This window comes from Dermacentor andersoni, chromosome 7, assembly GCF_023375885.2.
Source record: "Dermacentor andersoni chromosome 7, qqDerAnde1_hic_scaffold, whole genome shotgun sequence".
NCBI lineage: Eukaryota > Metazoa > Arthropoda > Arachnida > Ixodida > Ixodidae > Dermacentor > Dermacentor andersoni.
Genome location: NC_092820.1, coordinates 84,333,630 through 84,352,066, shown reverse-complemented (window position 1 = coordinate 84,352,066; position 18,437 = coordinate 84,333,630). Strand labels below are relative to the sequence as shown.

The 18,437-nt window shown below is 41.4% G+C and overlaps 1 long non-coding RNA gene across 1 annotated transcript; it reads left to right on the top strand.

The window, feature by feature from the left end:
• The first annotated feature begins 5,754 nt into the window (after window positions 1-5,754).
• On the top strand, window positions 5,755-17,639 carry LOC129385727 (uncharacterized). The gene is made up of 3 exons (XR_008613249.2): window positions 5,755-5,897; window positions 17,097-17,539; window positions 17,580-17,639. It is a non-coding gene; the product is annotated as an uncharacterized lncRNA (long non-coding RNA).
• The last annotated feature ends 798 nt before the right edge of the window (window positions 17,640-18,437 follow it).

The window sequence follows — 18,437 nt, the reverse complement described above, 5'->3', positions numbered from 1 at the left end:
CCTTTGACGAGTCATGTGACGCGCTTGACACACCATGCTCACCGCTGGGTTGTTGTGCTTTGAGTGCCACATGTTTTTCGGAGCACAGGTTTGACCGATAAAGATTTAATGCTGTGAAGTGATGTGTCCAGTGCCTTATTCTACACTGTCACGACAACGCAACAATGCTCTGAAGTATATTTATTGATTTGACAGCAAGAATTCTATAGACATTTTCTGTGGCACGAAGGAAGGAGATGCAGATATGGTAGCAGATCTGAATCATTATTATTATTATTATTATTATTATTATTATTATTATTATTATTATATACATATTATTACTATATTAATCATTAATATACATCATTGTACTGTGTGGTAGTACAATATATAGTATACCGCTCAACACAGTCAGTGCTCAAAGTTAGCCAGGGCTTGAGAGAGTTCGGCCTCTCTTCCATTTTCTAAGCAGGGGTTTGGCCCCGTCCTTGCAGGTCAACTGTAGCACTGCGGCACCCATTCGACAAGCACTGTAGGTGATTTTATTGCCAATAGTGCCTTGTGAGGGGAAATTTCAACTCTCCAATTTTTGGAATAATGACTTAAATAAACAACAAATCGGTTTACTACCTCTGTCCAAGCGGAGTGATTATGAATGCCTTAAATTGTTGCATAATTCAAATAACACCCCACACTACTCATTAAAGAACAACTATCTGTCTCCTGATAATTTGAAACCTACTAGGAATAGCCACAAACCTAACCTTGCACCATTTAAACAGCATACTAACCTGTTTAAGTATAGCTTTCCTCATACAATTGAAAAACGGAACTTACTCCCAGGTGAAACTAGGTAAATTAGAGAAATTTTTGTATTTACTTGATTCATGCTGCGTTTATTATTCTGATTGTATCTTTTATATTGAAGTTATCATGTTTTTAAGGCATTGAAGTGGATTTGTGCAGAAAAATATTTTGTTATATGCAATGTACAAACCCACTCCTGCGATAGCCCAATTGGACTACAGTATGTGAAAATAAAAAGAAATAAATAAATCAGTGATTAATCAGTTGATAGGCATGAGCAAAGACAGAGCAACAGCTATTGTCCTACTTCTGCATGCATTTCCCCAAGGCATTGCACATGACAGTCACCACCCTTAATTGCGCGACTAATTAAGATTCTTGGCACAGCTAGCATACTGTTTCATGAGTCAGTTGAGTGTGAACCTACCTGTTCGTGAATTATTGAAGGTTCACCTTGGTTTCTTAGTTTACAAATTAATTTTAATTCATTTATTTTTGCATTACGAGTACAGTGCTATACCATGCATGTACTTTGTACACTTTTGCAGTAAGCAGGTGTGAAACCATGAAATATATTCTTGTAGTGCCCTGAGGTTCTAGGTCCTTTCGGCTCCCCTTATTACCACCGGTACCACTATAGCCGTTACCACCAGTGGTGCGGCCGGTATGTCGATCGATACCGCCGGAGTGCTTTATTGAGCAATATATGTGTGAACGTGACACGCGCGGCTTGCCTGTAAATCCGTTTCACTTGCGCGTGCCGCGTCAACAGAAACACGCCGCTTTTCTTTCTTTCTTTTTCTCGTGGAAATGGGGCACAACATCGAATAAACGAAGCTTTGCACAACACGTTTACAAACGGACAAACACGAAATAACAACCACTCTGACTCATCATTAACATGTCTAATTGACCAACGATTTGGCGGCTGTCCATTGTATTTGTTAGGTTGTTAATTATGCTATTTCTCACTGGTCAACCAAGCGAGACTGTACTAGTAATCATGCAAGCCGTTCGTTTTCTTGCATTTCGTGACTTGCTCGTCCGGCTCCTTTTGCCGACGAGAAGCAGCCTATTTCCCGCTTTATCCCCAGCAGCAATACTCTACAAAACGAAATATTGTCCCACCATTTAAACCTCATTCAACCAGGTTCAATGTCCTCAACATTGAGCCACAATATGTAAGGAATATCGTTTAAAGGCCGCAGGCCAGCTGACAATGGACATAAATCAGAGGGGCCGAGGGGCCAAAGAAACTAAACTAAAACATTGTTTGCCGTGGGTATTTTCTAAACAGCATGTGCCTTATATCTTAAATAAATAAATATAAAATAATCTAGACGGACATATGTTAGAACTTTGTTTCCTTTTGTCCATATTCAAACTCTTCTAGGTGGCGCCCCAACAGCTCATCGAAATGCACGCAGCGCGAATTCGAATCCACAGCGAGATTTGAGCGCGGGAAGCTGTTATGTGCCAGTATGCTGGGGTAGGCTTGACAACTCAAAATTTTCTATTTGTACTTACGAAGCAGCAGTATTTGACAGAAAAGAATAATACTTTGATGCTCTTCTCACGCCTACAAGCGAGGACGGCGTGATTAACAACACAGCGTAATGCGCAACGGTGAACGCCAACGAACTGCGTGCCGCCACCAACCTGGACGAAGCATTTTGGTAAGCTCGTATTTTATTTCTTGTTTGAAAAGTTTGTCGCAGGCAAACAATTTTTTTTTATTTCTAGAAGGATCGCATTTGACTTCGCTATCGTGAGTCTCACGCCGTGAACAACGGCTTCTGCGGTATCCAGAACGTATTGATGTGCTCAGTGCGCATGCATGATGTAAGACGATGGAATAAGCAGAACTGTGTAACCTCTATATCGTACAAGGGGGAGAAGGCGCGAAGATAATATGTCAGTTGAATAAAAAGGACACATCTCGTTTGTACGCGTCCTTTTGTTTTAGTTACTGTATATTTTGGTAATGTATCGTCGTATGGGTTTACCAGCCATGGCCGGACTTGGTGCTCGCGTGCAAATGTCCCAGTTGGCTGAGCTGACACTATGAACAGCGCCAGACAGGGCGCGATTCCCCCGGTTCTTGAGCCCCTGGCCGAAAACTTATTTCTGGTATAGGAAAAATTTTCACAGCTGTGCACTGTACCCACCGTGCCTGCTTAGGGGTTATGGTGTTGGGCTGCTAAGCACGAGGTCGTGGTATCGATTCCCGGCCACGGCGGCCGCATTTTGATGGGGGCAGAATGCGGAAACACCCGTGTACTTTGATTTAGGTGCACGTTAAAGAACCTCAGGTGGTCAAAATTATTTCGGAGTCCCCCCACTATGGCGTGCCTCATAATCAGATTGTAGTTTTGGCAAGTAAAACTCCATTATCTATTTTTTTACCTCTGCACTATGTGTTTTGAAATGTTCTCCCTTGTTTAAGCGTGTTGGTACAAGCCTTTACCGTAGTTTTAGCATTAAAATTTGACCATATTCTCTCGGTGCGTAATGCCTTTATATACAACAACCGCGGATAGAAGCTGCGACTGTTTGAGATCGTAGCGCCTTTCCTCTAAGTTGTAGTGATTAGATGTCATTGGAAATGTGTAAGGTTTGAAATGCTTGTTTTCATCCTTCACATTCTAGAATACAAATTTATACTAGGGTAATTAAAACTTGCAAAATGCAGTGTGAAACTTCATACTAAACTTTATTTATTCAAAGAAAATAAACAATATTTTCAATGTCCCTTTATAATAGCATCATTGTGCACTGTGGAGGTGAACTGGTTCGAAGGCACAAACTGACTGAATGGATTCTTGTCTTGCTTTAGCATAACTCAGTTTGAGTATGGAAGAAAAAGTACAGGTGACAGGATGAGCACTAACTGCCAAGTGGTCTTATTCCACGACTCTACTGCACATTATATGCGCCGCTCATAGCACACATGAGAAAAACAACTGAAACAACAACGTTACAAGAAGCAGACGGCTGCAGTTCACTGAATACGTGCCGACCAATTTAGAAAGTAAAGTTCCTTGCCTGATAAAGATAAGGAAGGTGTACTCACGCACACCCTAACGTATTTGGCAATGGCATTAGCCTGATCAGTAATCTCGCGCATCAGTTGAATGTTACTGCATCCTATGATGACACAATCTTTAAAAAAACTAGTTTGCATCCACAAGTCTTGCAATGCATGGCAAGGGGCCTACTTCGTTAACTTTTATGAAGGTTGCAACTATGCTCGCCCAAGCAATCGTTGATACTGCATCACAACGGCAAATTGGTCCAGTTGGTTGGGATTCATACTAAGGTTTGTTACAGTGCAACCTAAGACAAGGACAACAGAAGGTACAAAACAGCGCCATGTCGTCATTTTGTACCTTCTGTTGTCCTTGTCTTAGGTTGCGCTGTAACGAACCTTATTATGAATCACTGATACCCCTTCCCGTCTGTCTAATGTAGACGCCCTTGCACAACAAGGGAAACTTGTATACCATAGCTCAAGTGCAATTAACATGCCCGTTCATCTCTTTTTTTCCAACCAGTGTGTCAAAACAGAAATAAAATACTCGCAAACATGCAATGACCACTACGTCACTTCACATTTATTCTGCGATATTCTGCTATCTCAACTGCAGGTTGCCAAGAATGAAACATTACCAGAGTGCACTACTCGAATGGTGTTCACTGTATCTGATGGGTGTCTTGATTTACCTAATCGATGAGATGTCAGTGAAAAGCTTTGTATGATGGTTACAAATGGCCGGTAACAGCATTTAAGACAGCCTAGGATTTGTGAAGGCACGAGAATGAAAGCCCGTGAAATAAATAAAAGGTGAAAATAAACTGCCCTTACCATGACAATGCTTCTGCGCACTATTGCATCAATCTTTACAAAAACTTTGTCAAATAGGGGCACTGGGAAAGAGCAGCTGCAGTTTTTTCTCGACATGTCAGCAGTTTTTGGCGTGCAAGTACAGTCCCTACCAAATGCGAAGTAGCGCGATCTTGGTAACAGTTCGCTTTCCGAATCTTTACAAGACTGTGCCCCAGGTTTGCACATTCATAATATATGCAGTGCACTGATGACACTGTTTCTGTCTGAGACCACTTATATTACTGATGCGGAGCGCATTGTCACGTGAATTTCCAAAGAAAAATTCGCTTGCTTTTTTTTTTTGTCGGAAAAAAAAAGACCACACATGAACTAGGTCGTAACGCTGTTATCGGTCGTTTCTCGGCGTATTCCACAACCTTTGCATTGGCACCATATTCGATAAGTAGGGAAATAAACATTCATTACGAGTACATAATAATTGCTTGTTCACAATGGAAAAAAAAACTTGAGTAGCACAAACATAAACCTATCAACATAGAGTGGGTGATGTTCACGGAAAGCACTCATTAATATTTTTCTTGGCCACAGTTAATTGTCACATCCAGTATGTAATTTAATGGTGGTTTCCAAGAAACCCTTACAAGTCTCCTTCGTAGCTTCACGCTAAAGTAGGGTGGGTGAAAATTTTTCCTGTCATGAATTTTACTTGCCTTGCAGGCTTCCACAGAACTGATCTGCCATAATCAAATAGTGCTCTGTAAAGTAAAATAAGGAACACCTTTTCTTCATATACCTGTATTTCACTCATTGACCTTTACCAAGCTACTCATGTAAACATGTATTTACTGTTCGAAAACGGGCAATTCATGCTCCAGTGTGTCAAATTTGCCACCTCCCAGAGCTGCTCCAAAACTTCTTTGACTGCTTCCATCTCTGTATGAGTGGCCCATATAATATTTAATAAAATTATCACTGGCATCCCAGAAACTTCAACATTTAACATCCGCCTGCCAAAGTGCCTACATCTCAACATTTCGGTTAGAACTGATCACTTTATTTGCTGCAGGACTGAAGCTGTGTTGATATCTACAATACATTGGACACTACATGCAGGATTATGAATGGATACCTGAACACTGCTTGAAGGAGCAAGCTCTACAGCATCACTTATGCTCCTTTCCATGGGTTGGCAAGAGGAACCGTGGCACGCAACTCTACAGGCACCTGTGGTCTTCACTACCTTCGGAGGAGAGATGCATTGGTATGCTGTACATATATTTGACTGTGGGTTCCAGCTGCATCTCTTGCATTGTCATTCGATGTGCAGGTAGAGGAGTTACCCATTGGGCGCACATGTTGGTTAACGATACAAAAAGGAAGGTGCTTCTTTGAACACCGATGACCCTGTCCTCCACTTATTTATTTTAATTTTCTTGTTACCTTATTTTTGCTGATTATATAAAGGTCGCAGGCAATTAAGCCAAGAAAAGCGTTGGTGTAATTAGCTGTGGTTGAAATTGAAATGTAGAAAATATTGAAAGAAAGTCATGAAAGCAGACGAAAGGACCTTGTCTCTGGTGGTGACTGAACCCACAACCTTTGCAGTACACACGCGATGCACTACCAATTGTGCTAACTTGGGTATTTATGGTATTTATGTCCTGGGAGTGTTAGCCAGCGCCATTTAGAGCCATGGAGGGCAGATGTGGAACATCTTTTTTTGCACGATGGTGTCGTGTAACACCTGAACTGAAGAGAGCAGGCATGTGGCTAATAAACCCATGCATGCTACCTAAAGGCATCAAGGCTATGAGGTTTCAAACCCTCGCATGAATGAATGAGAAGGAAAACGGGCTTCATTTTTGTAATATCACGACCATATAAAGCCAGCAGGCAATGAAGCCAAGAAAAGCATAGGGATAACTAGCTGTGGTTGAAACTGAAATGTTGAATTGGCTCTGCGGCCATCTATCAAATTTCACCGCAATGCATTATCATAACTCAATGGGCAGCACGTTTAAAAATTTTAATTCAGAAGACTGCCAGAATTTCAACAAATGAGCAGTTAGCAAGAATGATAGTGTGTGCCATTCGAATATTCTTCGTATTAATGGCACTTATTCGTAACTTTTCCGCTGTGTTATATCAGTGTTTTAATTCGGACCAAGACTGTGCTATAATGTAGCAAAGAGGTTACGGTCTAGTGGCGTAAATGTGCATGTTAATAAGAAGGCAAATCGCCTTAACGTTAACTGAGAGTTGTTTAAACTTGGGCAGCCTTCCGAAATATACTTTTTTTTGAAGTTGCTGTCCATTGAGTTACACTGGTGCACCGTGTCATGCGAGCTACCGCAACGAGATGGCGCTATGTACACGGTCATGTAAGACGCGGAACAACGCCTCTGGGAGAGCGGACCAGACCGTGTAAGCCGAGCCGGCATGTAGCCGTGCTTGTTTTGCATACACAACCTAGTAAACAGTTCCTAGTTAACACTTACGTTTTGTCAATCACGTATGCTCGTCACCCGACCATGACATGGAGGCAACGGTGGGATACTCGACAATGCTGTGAGAAATGCACCACGCAAGTAGAAGTCTACACCTACAGCGCACTGCGGTGAATACGAAACTTTGCTACCCATGGCTACCCTACAGTGTCCACAGCCCAGCACGCAGCTCCACTAAACTCGTTCGTCGTCAAACTGCCGGAAAAACTTGATTTTCGGCGGCCCGAGGAGTAGAAACGGTGGCTCACGAGAACGGAGTGCTATAGAGCTATCTCCAGACTAAAGACAACGACGACGAGACGCAGGTGAACACACTCATTTATGCCAATGGGTCGTGAAGCCAAAGACGTCCTAGCCTTTCTCAGGCTCTGTTTTGCTGAGAAACCTGACTACAACACAGTAATGCAACTGTTCATAAAAAATGTCCTGCCACGGATGAACATGATATACGAGTGTGCAAAGTTCAACAGCCAGAAGCAAGACGTGCATGAGACAGCCGATATGTTCATCACCGAACTCTTCAGGCTAGCTGAAGCCTCTGAGTACAGCGCCCTGAAAGAGGAACTGATCTGTGACAGACTCGTGGTTGGTCCCACAGACACGTAGGTAAGTGAGAAGCTGCAACTTAATGCTGAGCTTACTCTGGAAGCCGCTGTCAACGCTGCTCGCAACATGGCAACAATCAAACAGCAGCAAAAGGACCTATGGCCACAGCTACAATCACTTGAAGCTGTAGACACCATGCACAGCTTCTCGAAGAGCAAAGGAAAGTCAAATAATTCTCGTAAAAACCAGCGTGACCAAACTGCGCTGACATGCAAGTGGTATGGCTCAACAAGACACCTATGGTTCACCATCACACACTATGTGCACAGCGAATGGCAAAACATGCAGTGCCTGCAGTAAAAAGGAACACAGCTGGCATATGCTTTTCCGCTTCCAAAAAGCAGAACAAAAAGCACATACCAAGCTGTTTTGGAAGAGGTTTACTTGGACAATTAACTGACCAACAGGATCCTGGGCCATGAAAAATCAATGTGATGGTCAATGGCTTCAAGGTAGACACTGGTGCAGATGTGACTGCCATGCCAACAAGCCTCTACGACGAACAAGTCACGGGAAACCTGAGCAAGCAAAAGAACAGCTGCTCGGACCCGGCAGGACCAAAAAAAGCAACGGTTAGACTGCTACCGTGTGCTGAAATGGCTGGTTGTGTCAAGAACAAATTTATGTAATAGACAAGCTGCATGACGCACTTTTTGACGTCCCCCCGCAATCAAATCCTTCAATGTCCAACCAAGTCTCCTAGAAGTAGCAGAGTCAAAAGGCAAGGTCAGCGACCCAGCCAACATTTTATGCCACTAACTCTACCTGGCTACAGACCTGGGCCTGCCTTCTCAGGACCGATTACAATATATCGCTACTCCCTGATGCCAAGCGGTCTGCTATTATATACTCGGGGCGAGTACCTCTGCCCATGTTGCCGAGTGTCCAAATGTGAGTTGGAGAGAACGGAGAGCCTGGGTGTCATCATAAAGGGCGAAGAGACCACAGAGTGGCATGCACCTATGGTAGTGGCTAAAAATAAAGGAGGGGAGCTTCAAATCTGCAGTGACTTTGGAGGGTTAAAATAGAACATTCTGTGAGAATGAGTCTTAGTGCCCACCATCAATGATTACCTGGCCAAACTCACCGGAGCTGCCTGGTTTAGCAAACTTGATGCTATAGCCGGATATTGGTTACACTTTCCTGACGCCAATTGGTCATTTTAAGTTCCTCCGATTGCCCTTCAGAATTTCCACAGCAACTGAATTTTTCCACAGGGAAATGCTAAGACTGCTAGAAGGCCTGGACGGCCAAGCATGTCTGCCAGACGACATAATAGTGTTTGGCCGCACGAAGGTAGAACATGATGCACGACTGCACAAAGTACTTCAGCACCTGCAAGAAGCTGGCATCACCCTAAACGCAGGAAAGTGTGTACTACACCAGCAGTAAAAAATCGGGCCCCTTGGTTAACCCCCTTCTCGTTCATTACATAACGAGGGTCTCGAATCTGGCAACATTGGTGCCTTCAGGTACTGCGTGTGGGTTTATTGACTAGTTGCCTTCACCCAAAAAGATCACATACTCGTGATGCCTGCGACAGAAAGGATGCTCTACATCTATCGCCAAGGTTTGTGAGTGGTGGCACTGGCTAACAATCCCAGGGTTAGTTCTAGTAGTTACATAAATACCCCAGAAAATAGATGGGAAGACGGTGCTGTGGTAGCTCGATCGGTAGAGCATCACACACGTAATGCGTAGATGTGGAATCGTTCCCCACCTGCGGGAAGTTGTTTCTTCATCCACTTTCAGTTCCATTAAGTTATAATTTCTTTATTTCAATTAGTAAGTACAAGTAATTTTCCCTGTGTTGTCCTTGGTGCCTTTGTTTGTTGGCGTCTTATGATTAATAAAAAACGGGCCCCTCGGTTAACCGGCTTTCTTCTCGTTCATTACATAACAAGGGTCTTGATTCCGGCAACATTGATGCCTTCAGTTGGCGTGTGGGGCTTTATTGACCAGTTGCCTTCACCCAAAAAGATCACGAGACACGTACTTGTGATGCCTGCAGCAGAAAGGATGTTCCACATCCACCGCGTGTGTGGCATGTTTTCTAAGAAAGCAGGAACTATTCATATAATCTCTCTGGAAGTTCATAAAAGAGGGGGAGGGAGGAAAGATTGCAAAGAAGGGAACAGGGTCAAACAAATTGAGGTGTAGCAACCTGTGTAAACCGAAGCCAAAAAACATTCATACACATACTTGTGAGAAATAGAAAAAAAAAGAATAATTACACAGTCATTCTTTGATATTAAAAGAGCTTCTGATATCAGTTGTGAATTCATGTTTCTACTTCTGCCAAGAATATATTTCAAGTTGTGGATGACAAGTGCATGTGTTACAATGCTCACCTACATTGGTCTTACTTTGTTTTTATATTCTGCAAATGTTCTCTTGCCCTTTCATCAGTGCAGCGTCCCATTTGGCTTGTGTAGAGCTTACCAGAAGTAAGAGGTTATTTGGTAAACCATTCCAATGGCACAATTCATGAACGGTGTTGCTTTCCTTTTGTTAAAAGCAGCTGTATTTTTACACTCAAGCGTGGGAAAAAAGCTTAGATGGCTTCTTCGGAACCAGCAGCACGAATGGGGCCCCATATTTGTCATTAACCTTCTTCAGTGAGTTCAACTGCTGTGCTCATGAGGCAGTGCCTCTGGCTGCTTCAAACTGCGCACTGTTACCTTTGCTGCTTTCCACTCCTGAAGTTTTCGCAGTAGGGATTCTGAGATTCCGATGATGAGAGTGAGGGAGGCCAGCTGTTATGAACATGCCAACGTGAGCACAAAATCTATTGCGCCTTGTGTTAATACACATTTTTAGAGCCTATTCAAGGCACATTGGGCAATTGTGGGCTTAACATGGATTTAGGCTGGTTCATACAGTAGCTAACCTTTCTTTGCTCTTAGTTGGTAACTTCAGGAAACATGCGTTAGGGTGAGCATCAAATGTTTACCTAAGATATGCAGCATATTGTCAATGGGTTAATGAAGTTTAGTCTGACGAAGTCTTGTCCGGTTAGGAAGAGTCAAGGGAAAAAACAGAACTGACACCGACCAAAGTGAAAAATTATTTAAAGACACGTGGGAGCCTTGCTTACATTGCTTTCACCATGCGTGTCTGATGTGTAAAGGTTAGTCCTTTTCTGTGCCCATTAAAGACATTTCAAATGTTATTTCCCGTATTCTCATGTGTAATATTAGAGTTAGGTTGTAAAAGAATTAAGATATTGATGTATGTAAAAACACTTAGAACCACGGCGTTGTCAAATATCTAGTGATGTAATGTCACAAAGCACAGGAGCATTGCGATAATCACATCTCAAAACCCCTACTGCAAAACCTTAAATTCCGAATGCAATGAAATTTCACTTTGGCTATATTGGTAATAAATAAGTAGTAAATACTACTGTAGTGATCTTGGCAAAACTGCGGGGCTGGTATCTAATTTTCTTTTTGATATTCTTTTAATACTGTATTAGCAGACGACACATGAACCTGGTGGTTAGTGGCTATGACGAGAGTCCACATCGCCTCCAGGTTTTTATCACTGCAGGCTGCTGCAGGTGGTCCCTTATCTCGTAGGCCACACTAAGGTGCCCTGCAATCTGAGTCATGCCTCACTGCCAGTTACTGGTAATTGTGGCATTCATTTCAGTCTCGGTATCAAGATTGCTAGAATGCTGTTTTGTATTTACACTGTTTGAATCATTTTTTTATGCAGCCCTAACTTTTGGTGTAGTTGGGCTTTAACGGCTGTAAAACAGCAAAAGCCAGCAGTGCGCACACTTTAAAGCAGCTGAAGCAGCTGGAAGTACTGCCTCATGAGCACCAAGTGATGCACTCACTGCAGAAGGTTGCTGACAAGCATGGGCTCTGAGTTGGGCTGTTTGATGTTGCGCTGCCAAGCCTGATAGTGGATAATCAAATTGTAGCTGTGGCAGCTGCATTTTGATAGGTGTGAAATGCAAAAATGCCTGTGTGTTTTGCACTGTATGCACAGTAGAGTAACCAAGGGGGTCAAAATTATTCCAGAATCCCTCGTACTTCATGCCTCATAATCATATTGTGGTTTTGGCAAATAAAACTACAGAATTTGGTTCAATATATTAGTTGGTGCACTTTGATGTTCCAGTTCTCTAATTTTCTTGCTTATAAAAGCTCAGTTCTTGGTATAAATGATGAATTTGTTATTACAAAAGGCAACCTTTAATCTAACTGTACTCATTAATTTCCTTTAGTGTCCCTTTTCCATGCATTAAAAGCATGGAACACTAATACTTTTGCATTAATTTTTATTTGACTCGTGCTCAACAGCTAGATGCCATAGAAGAGAACTACTACCGTGGGCTTCAAGTTGATAGGTTGCCGTATAAAACCTTGTCTTTTCTTTTAGAGATAAAAACACCTGAGCCTTGTTTTCTGTCTTTATATAGACTATTGAGATAGGCAAACACCACTTGCATGATAGATCAGTGATTAGTTATGTGTTCAGTTTTTGCCCCCGCCCCAAAAAAAGAAAGTGAACTTGTGGGATCGTTCTCCACCTGTGGCAAGTTGTTTTTTCATCCACTTTCATTTCGATTAATTTATCATTTCGTTATTTCATTTATTGAGCTCAAGTAATTTCCCCTATGTTGTCCTTGGTGTTTGTTGGCTTCTTATGATATTACTAATAAAAATTGGGCCCTTGGTTAACCCTCTTTCTTCTCATTTATTACATAACGAGTGACCGGTTGCCTTCACTAAAAAAAGATCACGTTCTCCTGACGCCTGCGGCAGAAAGGATGTTCCATGTCCGCCGCCAAGGTCTGTGAGTGGTAATGCTGGCTAACACTCCCAGGGTTCTACAAGGAAACCTAAATACCCAAAAAAGTAGATCGGTAAACGGCACCGCGGTGCTCAATTGGTAGAGCATCGCATGCGAAATGCGAAGGTTGTGGGATCGTTCCCCCCCTATGGCAGGTTGTTTTTTCATTCAATTTCATTTCCATTAATTTATCGTTTCCTTATTTCATTTATTAAGCTCAGGTAATTTCCCCTATGTTGTCCTTGGTGTCAGTGTTTGTTGGCTTCTTATGATATGACTAATAAAAATCGGGGCCCTCGGTTAACCACCTTTCTTCCTGCAATAACATGTTTCATGGAGAATAACAAAAGCACGCTTGACTTTCCTAAAAAAAAATATGCTTCATGTAGACAGTTTCTGCGTCCTTGTCTGTTTGCAACCTAAAAACACGAAAAACAGCTAGTAAAAGGCAGCAGAAAATTTTAAACGAACTGCTGATATTGCAGTAATAAAAACTCTTCACAAAGAATAGCTAATAAAAATATTTTAGAAATTTCAGTGGTTTTCTGAAAATAAAATTGGCATGGAAAAGGTTAATCTTGCATGGGGCACTAAGAACAGTAGTAAAACAAATTAGTCACCTAACGCAATCTGTGTAATGAATTGAGGATAAGTGCTCTATAAAAAATTACATGTTTTCGATGAGAGATGGTGATTATTTTCCGACACATGTCGATCTTTATTTGCTAATGTGGAAGACCACAATCACTTCCCTCTCAGCTCTGTCAGAGCTCTGCAACTAACCTCATGTGCTGGAAGATAGGGAAACACCCACGGCTCATATGTTCAGCCATGTGGCTACTGTAGTTATTTGTGCAACTTCTGGGTTCACCCACTCCCTCATTGAAACATTGATAATGATTACGGTTACTAATACTCGTTTCCATCCAGGAGCAAAATCAGCTTGTAGTTGAGGCTAGTCCTGTTGACAGGTCTTTATCCTTGTTTCTTCATGCTATCATACTTCTAAGAATAAATAATCTTGCATACTATTGCTGAAAGCTGGGAAAGCTGGTTACTGGCATTAGGAAACATAGTTACTACACTATAAGATGAAACACATAAAATGCACAGGATGAGCACTACACATGAACTTGTTTTAGTACATGAGTGCGATTATATGCATGCATGAAATGCTCAAATTTGCAGCAAAATTTGACTATACGTGACATATAAGATACATCACTCATTCTATTTTGCATGTACCGTACATCTTCTTAGAGTAATCAATTTTTATATTCGAGATTTCAATAGAAGGTGGGCTATTGCATTTATCGGTTTGTCTGGGAAGGCCCTTATATATCAGTGTGCAATTTTAGCCTGACATTTTCTGAGTATGTTGTGCTGTTGTATTTTGCCATGTATTGACATCTTTTACAATGTCCTGCAAGTGTTTCAGGCCTTGCTAACACGCTAACCTGCGCAGAATGCTCAGCCTGTCTTTGAGGCACCTTTGAGTGCCTTTAATGCCTTCAGCAGCAAGTGTTATACCCGTCACACGAGCATGCCAAAGGTCCTTTGAAGTTAAGGAGCATTGAGCTTTCAAAGACATTAGTTCAACGGATATATGTCGGTGCTACATGGTCTCCGTGTAGTCTCCGTTGAAGCTTTTAACAGAAACCGCAATGTATTCTTAGCGCTACCATCACCTTGAAAGTAATAAAAAAATATGGCCCAATGCGTCTTATAATAAATTTGTCACATTTTTTTCAGCAACATTTATATTTCCTAATACATAGAAACATCAAAACAGAATGCACACGTAGTAAAGGCATTACTTTATCACAAACAGATGTATTTATTGTAATGATGGCCACCATGTGTACCGCTTCGTACACCGCACATTGGCGTCGATTATTTATTGTTGCCTTTGCTTCAGCTGCTTTGTTTCGTTCGTTGTGGCTAGGTAGCGGTAGGTACACGTAAACGCTGTAAAAACTAAAAAACAAAAGTTACAAGGAAAGATGTGCAGAAAAAAGCCAAGGAGACTGGGATGCCTAGCAGCCACTAACCAAAGAACCAAATCGCACATGGCAACCGTGTTGTGTCGAGGTTGCTGCTGACGACAGGCGGTGCCGGTGTTGCTGTACCGGCGCTTTCATGATGGAGATTGCGGGTGTCCCGAAAGTGTTTAGTACTTTAGTAACAGTATTCAGTACTTATAAGCTCGTTCTGAAGAGGTAAAAATTGAACTTCCATATTTTTAGATTAATTTTTCTACTGTCAGACGCCCTCTAGGCTTGGGAGTATTCCCTTGAGGTTTCAAAGGACGAATGCGCACTCCTTTGACTCAAAGCCCCCTTCCAGTAGGGCTCCTTTGCTGTGCCTGTGTGACAGTGCACATTCTCCCTTGAAGTAAAGGATCTTTGGTTCAAAGGACTTTGAAAGTGCCTGTGTGACTGGGGTATTATGTAGGATAGACCAGGATTTGTGGTAATGGCAGGCTGCAGGAGCATTGCGCACAGATGTAGGTGGTAACAGCATCTGGATATCTCACAAAACATGCCAAACTGTGCCAAAATGTGACTGTACACATGCACTTTGCAAATATAAGGCAGGGAAGTGCAGATTTGTATACTAGGTCTTTTCCATCCAAGAAACCAATAACTGCAATAACAAACCTTCTACAGGGGTCTTGAATAAAGAAGTTGGTTACTTGAACAATATGATATGTGACATGGGTGCATCATGAATCACATAGATTATATGTCATGTATTGTGAAATTTCCTGCGAATGTGTCGTTTTTATGTATGTAATCATTGTTTAGTGAGGTCGCTTGATGTCCAGCACCCATTCTCTGCATATCATGTTGGTATTTTGTTTTGTCTTAGAACTGTAATTATGTTTCATAAAACCTTACATTTCTAAAATTAGACTTTGGGGCAGTTTGGTCTTTTCATCCACATTCTTGTTTTTGTCATTTCCCTTACCATGCAAGCATTTTTCTGGAGCACTTGCAGTATTTCGTCATGCTCTTGCGTTTACAAGCCAGATGTCTGTCTCTGAACAGCTCAAACCACTTGTAGCATGCAAATCTGATGCATCCTCAATAAAACTCCATAGTGAATGTATTGCTAAAAATATTTTTCAGGGGATGAAGCACTTCTATAACTACCGAGTTTTGCAGCAATAAAGAAGCAGAATGCTTGCATCTGTGTAATCTATATATAATATTTTCTTTGTATCATCTTTTATCTGGCTGTCTGTCAGCATGGTAACATTGCATATTATCTTCTTAACATTCATGAGTTCCAAATAGCTACTATAATCTTTTTGTCCTCACATTTTCTGCAATATCCTTCACCGGAAGGACAACTAGCAGTTCACTTGATTTACCACTTACAGGCAACAAATTAACCATAATAGTAGTGTCATGCCTATTGCTTAAAAGCTCCTAAACGATTTTGCACATCTGAAAGTTCCTTGAATTCATGCAAGCAGGTGCTGCTTATATGATGGCTGAATGCTCATGTGATTGGTTTTTAGGCCAATGTGAAAGAAAATCCCAGTACCTATGTGTTGTTTATGATGTTGACCTGTATTTATTATTACGTTGGTGAACTGTGTGGGCACTCTGAAGATATGCACATTACTGCTGGTGTTTTGTATAATCTGTGTATAATACAACATATATTATCAAGAACACATTCATTTTATTAGTTTTTGTAATATGTTGTCATGATTTCCTTTCATTTTTCAGTGCTGCAAGGCGTCCTAATACCTAATTAAAGAGCTTCTGCAGATATAAAGAGTTGATTCAAAATTTCAGAAACTTTTAATCACTGCAGCTATAGGTTTTTAATATAAGCTTTCTTCACTACAAAATGGGGGTTCCTAAATTGGTTATTTGCGCCTATAAACCACCCGAGCTGGATGAAAATACTTTTCAGAAATTGCTCGAAGGTCTATTATACTTAAGTCAGAATAAGAAGATACTCTTTGCAGATAAAAAACATTAATGATCTATCTCACATAATGAAACATTCTGGAAGGCCTTGTGGTCATTCGTAGAAACACTTGTTTGTAGCTTTGTCAGTGCCGTGATGTTTCAACCTTAGCCTACAAGATAACGATGCTCACACCATGTAAAATTTTCACGAAGTATTCTGTTTGTGCATTCTGCGACTTAAAAGGAAGAGGTCCGGACACTGACCAAAATGGTTTGAAGTATTTATTTGAATTTTTGAAGTTATTTGAATTTATTTGAATTTGAAAACGTAAAAAACTATTTTAAACATTTTGGTCGGTGTCTGGACTTCTTCCTTTTAGTATGCATCATCCCGACCAGACGGGCTTTCGTCATACTCTCCACTTCATCCAGTCTGCAACTGTACAATGGGCTGTAATTTTTCCTAAAATCTGAGGTGGCCAAAATGCACTTGGAGTGGTAGCATTGAATGGCCCAGCACTGTTGAATAATTGGTGATGCTATGTTTAAATATTCATGCGGTGTCCGTTTGCAATACAATAGTATATAATCTATTTACGTTTGGTTTTCCAGAATGCTCCCTATCATGCACTGCCATCTCAACAGTACCATGGCTTTTTGTGTGGATTCCTTCCCTTTTGAAGGCCACCACTGTTTGCACAGCATCACAGCCTGCCTGCCTTGATCTTGCGGAAGAAAATACAAAATGCCTATTTTTTGAAATGCATGCATGGCTCCATGCAACACCACCTGTCATCGGGGTGTTAAGGCTTTTTGCAGAGAAAATGTAATGACGCCTTATGTGTGCCCTGGTGGCTAAGTGTTTGCCTCTTTGCCTGTGTAAAAATTTCACACTTATGGATACTGTTAAGGGTTCCTGTATCATATTTTCTTTCACATCCTAAGAAATTTTTGTCTCATTATAAAACTAAAAATTATAGTTGAATTGCTGCTTTGTGTGATATGCAATATTCAGCTGAAGGTGATCAGCAGAGGTCGAACAAGTGTTATATCAGGTGGAGTGAGTGAGTGGAAACTTTATCAGCTCTATATCAGGTGGAGAAATTTTTTTGAGAAGTGGACTTCTTCGATAGGGTAACAACCGTTTTCCTTGGCAGTATTTATATAGTTCACTTTTCTCCACCCACTCCATGAATATCCAGCAAAATGAGTGAGTGCATAGAGAAGGTGAGGTAAGTTTAAATGCTCAACATGGGGGTTTAGTTGGGGTAGCAAGGTGTGTAGAAGTATGGGAGTTTGGCAGGTTGCTGGCACCAATTTCTATGAGTGATCTTGTTGTTTGTGTCTATGTCAGTTATATAATGCGAGGCGTCTTCTGAGGCCAGAAATTTTGAAGAAAAAAAACTCCTTATATTTGTGGAAATTCAGTATGTGCCCCTGGGGCTACTACGAGCACTTGGGGCCACTGGGTAGATGCAGCTCTCCAATGAACTTTTTTGACACAAACTTGTGTATGTACACTGGGTGTGTGCCACTGCATATGTGCCACTATTTAATGAACCTCTTTGATGCTGACTTAGGTCATGGGGCATCACAACACGAACCTATGTAGTGACATCTGTGTATGCAAGTAAGTGTGAGCTGGAATTGTCTGCTTGGATTTTCTTTACCTGACGACGACTAGTCCCCTTGTTGAATTAACTTCAGCCTGAATATCACCTGTTTGTCTACTGTTATCACATTAAGCCCATTTTGCTGTGAACTTGTCATGTTCTCTAGCTGGCAAGCTTGAATTTCAGGTACTGCACGCTAAGGAAATTGATTCAGAGTGGATGGTACCACCTCTGCTTTTTCTTTGGAGCTGTGTGTTACATGAGAGAATAAGTTGTACGTAGATGTCTATTAGAAATAGCATAGGTATTCAAAGGTACTTTCATTATGTTCTAGGTCATT